The sequence below is a fragment of the Silene latifolia genome, chromosome 11, assembly GCF_048544455.1.
Source record: "Silene latifolia isolate original U9 population chromosome 11, ASM4854445v1, whole genome shotgun sequence".
NCBI classification, from domain to species: domain Eukaryota; kingdom Viridiplantae; phylum Streptophyta; class Magnoliopsida; order Caryophyllales; family Caryophyllaceae; genus Silene; species Silene latifolia.
In genome coordinates, this window is record NC_133536.1 from 64705294 (window position 1) to 64718628 (window position 13335).

General features: G+C 40.5%; 1 non-coding gene across 1 annotated transcript; it reads right to left on the reverse strand.

Moving 5' to 3' along the window:
* Positions 1 to 730: 730 nt before the first annotated feature.
* LOC141615431 (small nucleolar RNA R71) lies at positions 731 to 837 on the reverse strand. The gene has a single exon (XR_012529852.1). It is a non-coding gene; the product is annotated as a small nucleolar RNA R71 (small nucleolar RNA).
* Between the last annotated feature and the right edge of the window lie 12498 nt (positions 838 to 13335).

Here is a 13335-nt window from a genome sequence, read left to right on the forward strand (position 1 = left end):
AACACGAAATGGCCTCGATCAAAAATGGCGCCGTTGCCGGGGACGGTGTTTAATTGATTTAAGATTTCTTTTATTGTTATTAGTTGTGTCTTTTTCACCTTGGGGAAGTAAAACTCCTCAAGGTTTGTTCTAATTGTTTTTGAGTTGTTTGATATTTTGCATGTCTAGAAGGTTACAAAGAGATTTGTTACCTTTTGACCGTGAAATCGAAAGAACCTTGACGAATAATAGGAGACTTGTTAGGAGGAATTTGGGAGGTGTTGGTGAAGTTGTTCAACCCACTAGTGAGTTTGTCAATCCTTTCGCAATAGAAGGAGAAGAGAACCCATTAAACAAGACCACACAAAATCCACCTACAATGCCTAAATTCTCGTCACACTCTATACCCACCGAGGAGGATTTACCAAATGGTACTCCTACACCACAACATCTTACCGGAAACTTTATTGCCAAGTCCGCCTTCATCCAACTAGTTGAGAGGAGCCAATTCGGGGGAATGCCTAGTGAGGACCCTCATTCTCATATGGAAACCTTTTGCGATTATTGTGAAGCTATCTCTCAAACGGGCGTGACTCAAGACCAAATAAGATGGGTCTTATTTCCTTTTTCGTTAATCGGCACCGCAAAGCAATGGTTGAAGGGCCTTGATAAGGCCACCCTTGGAATAGATTCTTGGAAGAAGCTAGCTCTAGCTTTCTACAAAAAATTCTACCCACCGGAAAAGACTAACATGCTAAGAGCTCAAATTATGGGTTTTAAGCAAAGGGATGAAGAATCTTTGTATGAAGCTTGGGAGCGGTTCAAAGGTATTTGTCGCTCATGTCCTCACCATGGACTTAGCGAATGGTTTTTAGTGCAACAATTTTGGAATGGTTTATATGAAGATTCAAGGAACATTCTCAATATGGGATCAAATGGAATGTTCACCGAAGTTGATGACAATCAAACATGGAACAAGATTGAGGAAATGGCGGTCCATAATTCACAATATAGTAGACCTCGCAAGGCTACTAGAGGAGGAAAGTATGAAGTGGACTCCGTTACTCGATTGGGTGCTCAACTTAGTGCTCACATTGACACAATCAACTTGAAGTTTGAACAAGCTATGGCTAGACTTGAGGAAAACTCAAAATCATCAAAGCATCATGTCAATGCCATGACGGCATCCTCATCAATCCCAAGCGGGATATGTGAGAATTGTGGAACCTTGGGTCATGACTCGAGTGAATGTAGGGGAACAACCGAACAAGTTAATGCTTTCCAAGCTTACAAAAGTGGTACCCCTTATTCAAATTTTTACAATGAAAACACCAAGTTCCATCCAAATCTCTCATACAAAGGCCAAAATGTTCAAAACCCTCAAACAACATACACTCCACCACCCATGAGAAATCAAAATCAAAGACCCTTTTACAATCAAAACCAAGGTTACCAAAATCAAAATCCATACAATCACCAAAATGACCAAGGTTTTGATGTCCAAAAAGCGGTCCTCCAAATGCAAAAGAATCAACAAGAATTTTTCACCCAAATGCAAAAAGATAGCCAAGCAAAAGATACCACCATCAACAACATTCTAGCTCACACCAAGATGTTGGAAACACAATTGACCCAACTAGCATCTTCAAGCTCACAAAGACAAAAGGGGCAATTACCACCTCAAAGTAATCCCCCTAGACATGAAAGGGTTAGTGCCATTCACTTGAGAAGTGGTACAAGATATGAAGCACCGAAGAAGCAAGTTGAGGATGAAGTTGTGAAAGCTAGTGAGAATGAAGTTGCGGTGCAAAGTCCCAAAGAAGGGGAATCATCAAAAGAAGAAAGTTCAAAGAAAAATGAAGACAAGGCCAAAGAGAAGGAGCCCATTGTGATTAGACTTCCTTTTCCAAGTCGTCAAGCCAAGCCCAAATTTGATGATCAACTTGGAAAGTTCATGGAAATTGTGAAGAATTTAGAAGTCTCAATTCCTTTCACGGAATTAATCAATCACGTTCCGGCTTATGCAAAGTACATGAAAGATATCCTCACAAAGAAGAAGTCGATCCGGAAACTTGAGACTATCGCCTTCACTAAGGTGAGTAGTGCAATACTTCAAGGGAGTTCACCTCCAAAGTTAAAGGATCCGGGAAGCTTCTCAATACCGTGTACCATTGGCGACACAACGATCAACAAAGCCTTATGTGATCTAGGGGCTAGTGTGAGTGTCATGCCATACTCGGTGAGTAAAAGGTTGGGAATGGGAGAGCTTAAATGCACCAATATCACTCTTCAAATGGCCGATAGATCGACGAAGACACCATTAGGGATATGGGAAGATGTCCCCGTGCGAATTGGGAAGTTTTTCATCCCGGTAGACTTTGTCATTGTTGATATGGAGGAAGATTCCAACATTCCAATCATCTTAGGAAGACCTTTCCTACACACCGCGGGTGCGGTGATTGATGTGAAACATGGAGAGCTCACTCTAGAAGTGGGGGATGAAAGCATAACTTTTAATCTTGACAAGACCATGAGAGCTCCTCGTTTGCATGAGCCATGTTTCATGATTGACCATTATAGCCGAAAAGATGAAAGGAAGAAATCGGAACTCCAATGGAAGAAGAAAATTGAAGATGCTCCATTCAAAGAGCAAGTGAATTGTGACAAGGAGAGCTTGCAAAGCTCATCAAAATCAACCAAGGAAGAAGATGATGGCCTCATTGGCCAAGAGAAGAAATTGGGAGAGTTGTCTCCATCTAAGCAAGAGATTTTCAATAATCAACTCAATGAAGTTTGTGGTCTTTGGGACGACGAATTTGAAGGGATATTTAATCCCTACATTGGGCATGCCATCGATCATGATCAACAACAAGGGCCACGGTCTATTGAGGACCTCTACCATAACAATGAACAAGCTTTTGATTACTTCTTCAAGGTGTTGAGCAACATCAACAACACCTTGAACATGCCCCCTTGACATCTCATCAAGAATGAGAGTTTGGTGGAGTCCTCCCTAAACCACCACTTGTAAATATTTCTAACTCCCTAACTTACATTTTAATTTTTGTATTGCATTTTTGTCTTTTTTGGATTTTTATTTACTTTGATCAAAATAATTATCATGAAAAGAGAGAAGTGAGGGAGGGACTAACGATTTCAATTGATGTGTAGTGCTTTACCTTAGTGTGGGGATGGCAATTGCCTAGGCTATTCATGCCTTAGTAGTGCCCCCACAATGAAGAACACAAGATTTGAAAGAAAGAAAGAAAGAATGATAAGGGAATGCGTTTGTGCACGGATGGAACTGAATCCGTGTACACAAGGACCAATCCGAGCGGATTCCTGAGAATCCGGCCCGTCTGAAGAAGATCCGAGCGTCCTGCTGAGAAGACGCCCGTCTTGGGCTGTGCTGAAATTGCAAAATTCTTGACTGTCAAAGAATCCGAGCGGATTACTGGAAAGACGCCCGTCTCACAGAATCCGTCCGTCTTGTGAACAAGACGCCCGTCTTGCAACTGAAGAAAAACAAGGAAAAATCTCTGGACTAGAATCCGTCCGTCCTGCACGAAATCCGCCCGTCCCATCACAGAAGAATCCGAGCGGATTCCCCAGAATCCGCCCGTCTCTAGGCGGGATTTTGAAAATTTTGAAGCTGTAGAATCCGCACGGATTGCGCCCAATCCGCACGGATTGTCCCTGCGTCTTGAAAAATCTCGACTTCTTTAAATACCACCCCACCTTCATTCATTCATTCATTCATTCATAAACACTACCCACAACATCAAAACCCTCATCCTCTCCATCTCAAAAACAAAAACCCTCAACAAAACTCACCAAAATCAAATCAAACCATCTTTCAAACAACAAATCAATCACTCCATCTTCAACAACAATCAAAACCAAGCACAAAATCTTCACCTTTGAGTCGATTTTTGTTCTCATAAAGGCAAAGCCTTTTACCTTCAAATCGATTTGGGCATTCTACAAATTGAAGATTTTTGACTCTTTACTTGGTTAGTTCATCAAATGGCAAGAACAAAGGGAGCAACAAAGGCAACAAAGGCACCAAAAGCAAAGGCTCTCTCTCAAAGGCAAAAAGCTCTACAAGCAAAGAAAGCTTTGGCAATGGTGGTGTCAACACCAAACTTGGAAGTGCAACAACAACAAACTTCTATGGAAGCATCACCTTCTACTCCGGTAATCGATCAACTCTTGCATTTTCCGTAGGTAACTTTCATCTCCGATACCCATAGAAATACATTTGTCAAGTTTGCTATGAAACAAATTCAATCCACCAAATTCATATGTAAAGATGCTTTGGAGAAATTGGGTGTTCTTGAACAAACAAAAGCCTTTTTCAATGCCATGGGTTTGAAGAAATTGTTTGAAATGAAGGAAGTAACATACCCCTCCCTTGTCTTGGAATTCTTAAGTTCTTTAAAAGTGACAAAGGTTGAGAATAGGGAAAATATTGAGTTTCGTCTAGCTAACACTAGTAGACGCATTACCTTTCCGGAATTGGGTGAAATTTTGGATCTTAGCGATGAACATAAATTTTATAAGCAATATGGGAAGTATGACCCCGAGCCTCTTTGGGAGGCAATCTCCGGGAAGAAATTTGAAGATTTTCATGCTTGTCGTGCTCTTTTGGTCCATCATCCGGGCATAAGAGTATGGCACAAAGTTGTGGGAAATACCATAATTGCTAGGAAAGACACCAATCATTTCACGGGACTCGATTTTATTCTCCTTGAATCAACTTTGAATATTGGAAGAATTCACACCAAGCCTTACAATTCTTTGAGGCTATTGGTTGATAGATGGCTTCATGTAGATAGTGGGAAGAAGGGTACAACCGTTATTGTTAATGGCGGCCTTGTCACGGTCCTAGCCAAGCACTTTGATCCTAATTTCAATAAGGATAGCAAGTATAAGGCTAAGGAAGGTGGCCATCTTATTGATATGTCCATCATGATTAACAAGTTCAAGTGGGTTGCTCACAATCCCCTTGACACTAAGTATGGGTGGCTTACTAGTGAGGCTCGACCATTCACTTTACCCGCGAAGATTTGTCGTCTTAGTGTCCACCGGACCAACTATTTACTTCCCCTATCCAAGGAAGCCGAGTACATCATTCAACAACAAAAGGGTGATCATGAAACCCCCTCCTCTTCCATTGTTATACCGCCTTACCCCTTTGTGTATGAAGAGTTCAAACCGCAAGGAGTTGAAATTGGGAAAGACTATGTCACTCTTCTTATGCAAGCCATGCACAAGCAAGCTTATGAAGATCGGAAGAATGCATATTTGGCTCAATATCCTCCCCTCTTACATCTAGCTAGGCAAGGACTCCTTGATCCATCTTGTCCTTTGCCTAATTGGGCGGATAAAGAAGCCTTGTTTCCGGGTGCATCTAGGGACGTGGTGGAAGACAATGAGGTTGTTGGAAATGGTGAAGAAATTGATGATAATATTGAGGAAGAAGCAAGTGGAGATGAAGAAAGAGATGGTGAAGATGGTGAAGATGATGATGAGCAAGAAGATGGAGAAAGTGATAAAGAAAGTGCCAAGGAAAGTGGCAATGTGACCACTTCTCATGAGGGAAGTGATGATGATAATAGCATGATGGAAGACTAGCCTTGGAGACTCCTACTCTCCCACGGTTTGTCTATATCTCTTTGTATTTTATTTCATTTTGATCATTGTTGGTTTAGTCCTAGCAACATCAAAGGACTCACACCTCGGTTCCATTGAGGTGTTCTTTATTGTTCCCATTTTTGAAAATCCAAAATGACAATCTAGCTTCATGCATAGCATAGTGTGTGCATGAACTATACCCATGCTTTGACATTAGCAATAGTGTCTTATTTGGTTTGGGGAAGTTAATGCATACACAACGGGAGGTAATCTAAATTATCCTCTCCGTCATAACAAAACAACATGCATCATGTAGTATAGCTTAGTGTAGAATTGCATTTAGTATAGAAATCATGCATCATTTTTGCATAATTTCCATCATTTTGGCCATTGAGGACAATGCCCATATTAGTGTGGGGATGGGAATTCTAACACTTAACTTTTATTCAAAAACCATAAAAATTGAAAAAATTCAAAAATCATAAAAATTTAAAAAAATTGAAAAACCAAAAACAAGTTCATTTCCTTTGTATATATTGTCTTGTATATATTGTGTTTGTTTATCCTTGTTCACTTTGATTGACTACGCCACATCCGAGACATGAGGATATTGAAGACCGCATGGTATGATCTTTCCAATCTCCTTTTTCCTCTTTATGTTAATGACTATGTGGCTTTATTTTGATTGATGCGGTAAAAACAATGTGAACTTAGGACTTGCATTTAGTTTATATGGCATATTAGTTGGTAGAATCATTTGCATTAGGATGTGTATATGCTAGTTGCATCATGGCATGTAGTTTGCATGTTAGAAAAATTTTTTGAAACCGTCTATTTGGGAAGCTTGACAAGTGTATATAGGCCCTAGTAGATGCTTTTTATTCTTAAGACTTTGCTTGTTAGAATACTTGTAAAATACCCTAGGATGTGTCATGCTAGTATCCTTTGACCCATGGATTAAGGCCTAGTCAAGAGTACCTTGTGGTGTGATAACTCCTTGGCTACCGTTTATTCCAAGGTGACCCTTGAAGCCATGCATACTTCTATCATTCATCCATGATTTACCACATTTTGTCATCAAAGGGAATGGGCACAAAAAGAAATCAATTTGAGTTCAAAGAAATGAAAAGTGAAAGAAAGTTTGCAAAAATGCATCAAATGAAAAGAGGAGCAAAAATAGAACTCCTAAAGCTTCAAATACAAGGCACCCTCGTTACTAATTGGGGTGACTTTGAAAATGTTCAAAAAGAAATGCAAAAAGTTGTCAAGTATTGAAAAGCCAAAAATCAAAAAGAAATGGCAAGAAAGTGTTCTCAAATGTCAAATGCCAAAAGAAATTGGGGGGAAAAACAAAAATGAAAGCAAACTCCCAAAATGAAACTCAAATATCTATCGATCCCTTTATCCACCGTATCCATTTTTGTGCATGGTAGAGAGGGGACGACCCTTCTTCTTGTCTAGGCAAGAGGGGGAATTCCGCGATCCTCCAGTGTTTCTAACACCATAGGGAGTCTATTCTTGACAAAAGCCTTTAACGATTGAGGACAAAGGTACCCTAGCTTGACACCTTTTGGAGGTGATTTATTGGTATCCTTCTAGGCTTAGTAGTTTGAACAAATTGCATCTATGAAGGATTGTGTACCCTTGAATTGCTTCCCTTGTAGATAATTTCCGCCACTTAGATGAGGAAAGTGGCTATTCTTTTTGTAGATGCATCCATTACTTGATTTTGTGTGCTTAATGTTTGGATGTGTCGCCATTTTGGCAAGACCCACCTTGCCTTGCAAGAAGGCATCCTACCTCATGGTTGTCTTGTTGTGAGTTGAAGGGGCGGAGTGAGACCCGCTAATTGTCTCATATCGGCTATTATTATTAGGTTAGGTTAGTATTGGTCCTAGTCTTTGTCACCTCTTTACTCGGGACGAGCAAAGGTTCGGTTTGGGGATATTTGATGTGACCATAATTGGCGCATATTTAGCCCCCGAATTACCATTGTTTCCATGCTTTTTAGTGCCTATTTGGGTCATTTCTTATCTTTAGTTCTTTGTTTTGCATATTCTTTGAGATTTTGATCCCTTGGTAGGAAATGAGTAAGAATCTTGCATTTTCATGGCAAAACGAGGCTAAATTGATCGTATTCAATGACCAAGCATCAAGGAGAGACAAGACTAGAAGGCCTTTGTACATAGCATAGTAGAAGAGCATTGTTGAGAAAGGATCCTTGAGTCCCCAAGGAAATCCCCAAGGAATTCATGAAGAAAAGGGAAGAAAAGAAGAAGAATTGACGCTGCGGACAATCCGAACGGATTGTACACAATCCGCCCGTCCGTCCAGCCCAATCCGAGCGTCCCTCAAAGGAATCCGCTCGGATTCCCCCTCGCCAATCCGAGCGTCTTGCCCAAGGATCCGCTCGGATTCCTCAGCCCAGATCCGGCCGTCCCGACTCCCATCCGCACGGATTTGAGACAAAGACGTTTTCATTCTTCAAGCTACGATTAGAGAAGCCCTTCTCTCAGAAAATACCGGAGTCTCCTTGCTCAACTTAAAAAGTGTAATTACTAGTTTAGCCCTTAGTTAACCCTAATGCATCCTCCCTAATTTTCACTATAAATACCCCATTAGGCTAATTAGAGGAGCATGTTCTTCTTATCAATAATTAGTGTAGTTAATATCAATCAAATCTCTCTTCAATATTGTAATCAAGTATTAATCAAGTTTTAATCCAAGTTTTAGTTCTTTAATCTCTCTCTTGTTCTTACTTTATTTTGGGTAATTGAAGATTATTTGGGTTATTATTGGGAGATTGACAACCTCTCAATCTAGGATTCAAGTACTTCTATTATTCTTGCTTTATTATTGGAATCATTAGTAGGTATAATCTCTTAATCCCTTTTTAATTATTGTTAATTACTTTCATTTATTCATCATGTTTCATTATGTTAGTATGATTGACAACCTTTCTAGCATGATCAATATGATAATGAGTGAGTAGTCTCTTAGCTAGGGTTTAATGGGTGATTAGGGGAAACCAACATGGGGAATGATTCATACTTAAATCAATATGCTTTCATATCTTATTTGCTTGCTTGTTTTGATCTTAATACATGCACATGTTATATTTGATGAAATGCTAAGCCTATGAATCCTTGCATTTACTATCATCTTCTATCCTTTCAACTTGACTTGTAAGACATAACCCAACTCGAGTCTTGTTAGACCATGCATGTGTTGAGTAGGAAAGATTAAGTCGACTTGTAGGTGTTGTACAATCTAATCGATTCGGCTCCGGGACCCAAACTTTCCTAGGATTGTAAGATATAACCCAACTCAATCCATCACAACAATAATTGCTTGCTTATAATTTGAGAACATGTTTGTATGATCATATCCCATGATTCCCCTATGAACCCATGACACCCTAGTGCCTTTAATCAATTGTTTACACCCCTTATTTTATTCATCTTGCTAGTTTATTTTCATTGCTATTTTAGTTTAGTAACCTTCTACATCAACCCAATTTGTGACACCTCCTAGACACTACTAGTTACAATAGAATTCTCATTTCAATACCCCTCCCTTGGGATCCGACCTTTACTTGCCTCTTTACTAATTGTAGAGTTGTTTGTGAAGTATAAATTGTGTTTTGTATCGACCATTGACCAACGACCACATATGCTTAATTGTGAACACGAAATAGCCTCGATCAGGTGCATCCCTCAATGGGAAATCCAAGGAATCTTGGAAGGATGCCACTCATCACCTTACGGTGGGCACCATGGAGCAAGGAGAACCATTGCGAAAATTCTTCAATCGGGCTTCTATTGCCCTACAATGTTTCAAGACACAAGGGAATTCATCATTCATTGTGATGCTTGTCAAAGAACGGGGAATATCTCTTGGAGGAATGAAATGCCACAAAGGGTCATACTAGAGGTAGAGATCTTTGACGTTTGGGGGATCGACTACCAAGGTCCGTTTGTGACATCCAATGGGAATAAGTATATCCTTGTGGCCGTAGACTACGTCTCAAAGTGGGTGGAGGCAATTGCCACTCCAAACGATGATGCAAAGACGGTCACCAAGCTCTTCAAGAAAATAATCTTCCCAAGATTCGGAGTTCCTAGAGCAATCATAAGTGATGGAGGAACGCATTTTCATGAGAAGAAACTCGCATCCCTTTTGACCAAGTATGGTGTTCAACATAGAACCGGCTTGGGATACCATCCTCAAACAAGCGGTCAAGTTGAAGTTTCAAATAGAGAGATTAAGCAAATTCTTGAGAAAGTTGTAAACAAGACCCGAAAAGATTGGAGCACAAAGCTTGATGATGCTCTTTGGGCTTATTGGACGTCCTATAAGACCCCCATAGGAACCTCTCCTTACAAGCTTGTTTATGGGAAAGCATGCCACTTGCCAATCGAATTGGAGTACAAAGCTTTTTGGGCAATCCGAGCCCTTAACCTTGATCTCAAATTAAGTGGTCAAAAGAGGATGATTCAAATTCAAGAATTGGAAGACTTCCGACTACAATCTTATGAGAATGCCAAGATCTACAAGGAAAGGACAAGATTGCTTCATGACAAGAGGATCAAGCAAAAAGCCTTGCACAAAGGGGATAAAGTCCTTCTATTCAATTCCCGATATCGACTCTTTCCGGGAAAGTTGAACTCTAGATGGATGGGTCCCTATGTGATCACCGAGGTTGGAAAATATGGGGATTTTGAAATCAAGGCGGAAGATGGAAGCAAATTCAAGGTCAATGGTCAAAGATTGAAGCCATATTATGAGGGAGCATTTATTGGAGAGGTCGAGGTCACTTACCTCGGGCCTCCTCATCCTTGAAGGAATCATCAAAGGGAGAGTTTGGTGGAGTCTTCCCTAAACCACAACTTGTAAATATACTAACCCTCTAACTTGTATTTATAATTTTGTTGCATTCCTTTTATCATAAACATAAATTCTTTCCATGAGAGTAAGTGAGGGAGGGTCACTGATGATTTTTGATGAAGGAAGGAACTAATTTTCAAGTGTGGGGAAGCTTTTACCGGAGTCAAGGAAATCAAAAGGAATCCGCAGCAAGAAACCCAAGCATCCAAAGAGAGAATACGCTCGTCCGCCAGGAATCCGAGCGTTTGAAGACGAATCCGCTCGTCTTTTTGCTGCAACATTTTATGAAAAGTTCCTGTAACAGAATCCGCTCGTCTTTGGGAAAAGACGCTCGTCTTGCTTCAGAAAAGACGCTCGTCTTGTGCTCGATCCCTCTCATCTTGGCTGCGTCAAATTTTTGCAAAAATTCGCTGTAAGAGAATCCGAGCGTCTTCCCTGAAATCCGCTCGTCCCAGAATGACAGAATTCGAGCGTCCCGAGCCCGAGTCCGCTCGTCTTCTTGCGGCCTTCACTCCCGATTTTTCCAATTTTAATTCTCCCCACCACACAATTTGTGACACATCACCCTTCCTTCCATTTGCATTATAAAAACCCACCTTCTTATGACTCCAAAGCATATCCCAAACACTCTTTTATTCCACAAAATCAAAAAGCCCCAATTTCTAGAGTTTCAAAAGCAACATTCAATCCACAGAGCATCTTCATACTTTAACAAATCAAAAATTCCAACTCAACAATCAAAGAATGGGAACAAAGGGATCTTCCTTTAGGGATAGAAGAAGACCAAGAGTAAGAGGAAGCTCCTCTACTTCTCACATCAACACTCTAAGGAGGGAGCATGAAGAAATTGTGGATCTTGCCAAGCTTGATGACTTCTCAAATGTTGAATTCGTCAATGATGTGCAAAGACTCGTCTTTCACCGACTTCTTCGTAAGAACATTCTCCCTACTAAGTTTTTATGTCATAGAACTTTAAGGAAGCTTGGGATTTACCATCAAATGGAAGCCCTTTTTGAGTTGTTTGGTCTCTCTACCCTATTCCACATGCACGAGCAAACTTACCGATCCCTTGTTCTTGAATTTTTAAGCTTCTTGAAAATCACAACCTTGAATAGAACGATATGCATAGAATTTAGGTTGAAAAGTGTTTCAAGAATGATGACTCTAGTGGAATTTGCTAATGTACTTGGTCTCGATGTCTCGCCTACCCGGACATCAAAACCGAAAAGATATAGTGTTGCACCCCTATGGAGGGCCATGACCGGCCGAGATTACATGTACATCAAGGAGTGTCTAGCCATCCACATTAAAAATCCTATTTTGAGACTTACTTACCGGTTCCTTTCCGGCACCCTCCTTGCTCGCCGAGACCCGGCAATTGTGAACGAACTCGATCTTGTGTTCATGGAGTCTTATCTCGATATTCAAGGAAGGGGTGGGTACCATTTTAATGCTCCTCTTGTGCTACTTGAGAAGTGGGCTAAGTTTAGAAACGGTGATGATGATGGGATGAAACACATCGTTAATGGAGGGCTCATTACAATGATTGCAAAGCATTTCAATCCAAAATTTAATGAGAATAATGAGTACACTCCTCTTTCCGGGAATACAAGGATAAATGAAGACCTTCTTCTTGTGCATCATCATTGGATAACCCTTGAGGGGGTTGATAAGAGGATCAAGTGGATAATAAAAGGAAGTGATCCAATCTACCTACCAATGACCGGTCTACCTAGAATCTCACCAAGAAGGGGACCTTTATCACCGATCCCATCCTACCTCATCCACGCAAACCCAACCCAAGCAAGGGAATCACCACTACCACCAAATCCCCAACAACAACACGAGCAACAACATCAAGATGAGAAAATCAAGATACCTCCCTACCCTTTTCCATATCAACCATACAACCACCCTAACCCCTTTATCCTCCCCCGTGATGACTTTGTAACGGGAATTCTCCAAGATTTGCACTTCCGACAATATGAAGCTACCGTGGACAACTATTATGCACTTTACCCTCAATACCACGATATGATTCAAAGGGGGAAGATTAGTGAGGAGGGAGCATTTCCCTCTTGGGCACAAATGGATATACTCTTCCCAAATTCGGAAAGAGCAAATGAAGGGGCAAATGGGCAACAAGATGAAGGGAGCGAGAAATCTTGCGGTGGGGATACGGTGGAGCTTAATAGCGAAGAAGATGAGTTCATGGACCCTAATACAAGTGATGCATCCAAGGAAATATGGGATAGTGACCTAGAGGGGGATAATGGCGATCTCTAGAAGATCTCTTCATAACTAGATGGAGCGGGCATGAGGCACCCATCTCAAGCTTAAGTGAAGTTTCCTTATCCTTCCTCTTTATTTTCAATTTTCATGAAAGAATTTAATGTTTTGTTAACTTGTACAATATTTGACTTTGACTTGTTTGGAGAGTCCTAGCAACGTAGAGGACTAACACCTTGGCCACATTGAGGTGTTCTTTTTTATTGTTCCCGTTTGAAAAATCCAAAATGACAATATTTAGTTTCATGCATTGCATCTTGTGTGCATGAACTACTCCAAAATTAAAGACATTAGAAATAATTTCTATCTCGGTTTGGGGAAGTACATGCATACGCAATAGGAGGTAATCTAAATTACACTCTCCGTCATAAACAAAAACCCATGCATCATGTAGTGTAGATTAGTGTAGCTGGCATTTAATATAGAAATCATGCATCATACTTGCATAATTTCCTATCATATTGGCCATTGAGGACAATGCCCATATTAGTATGGGGATGGGAAATTATAACTTGACTTTTATTTAAAAAATTGAAAAATTTG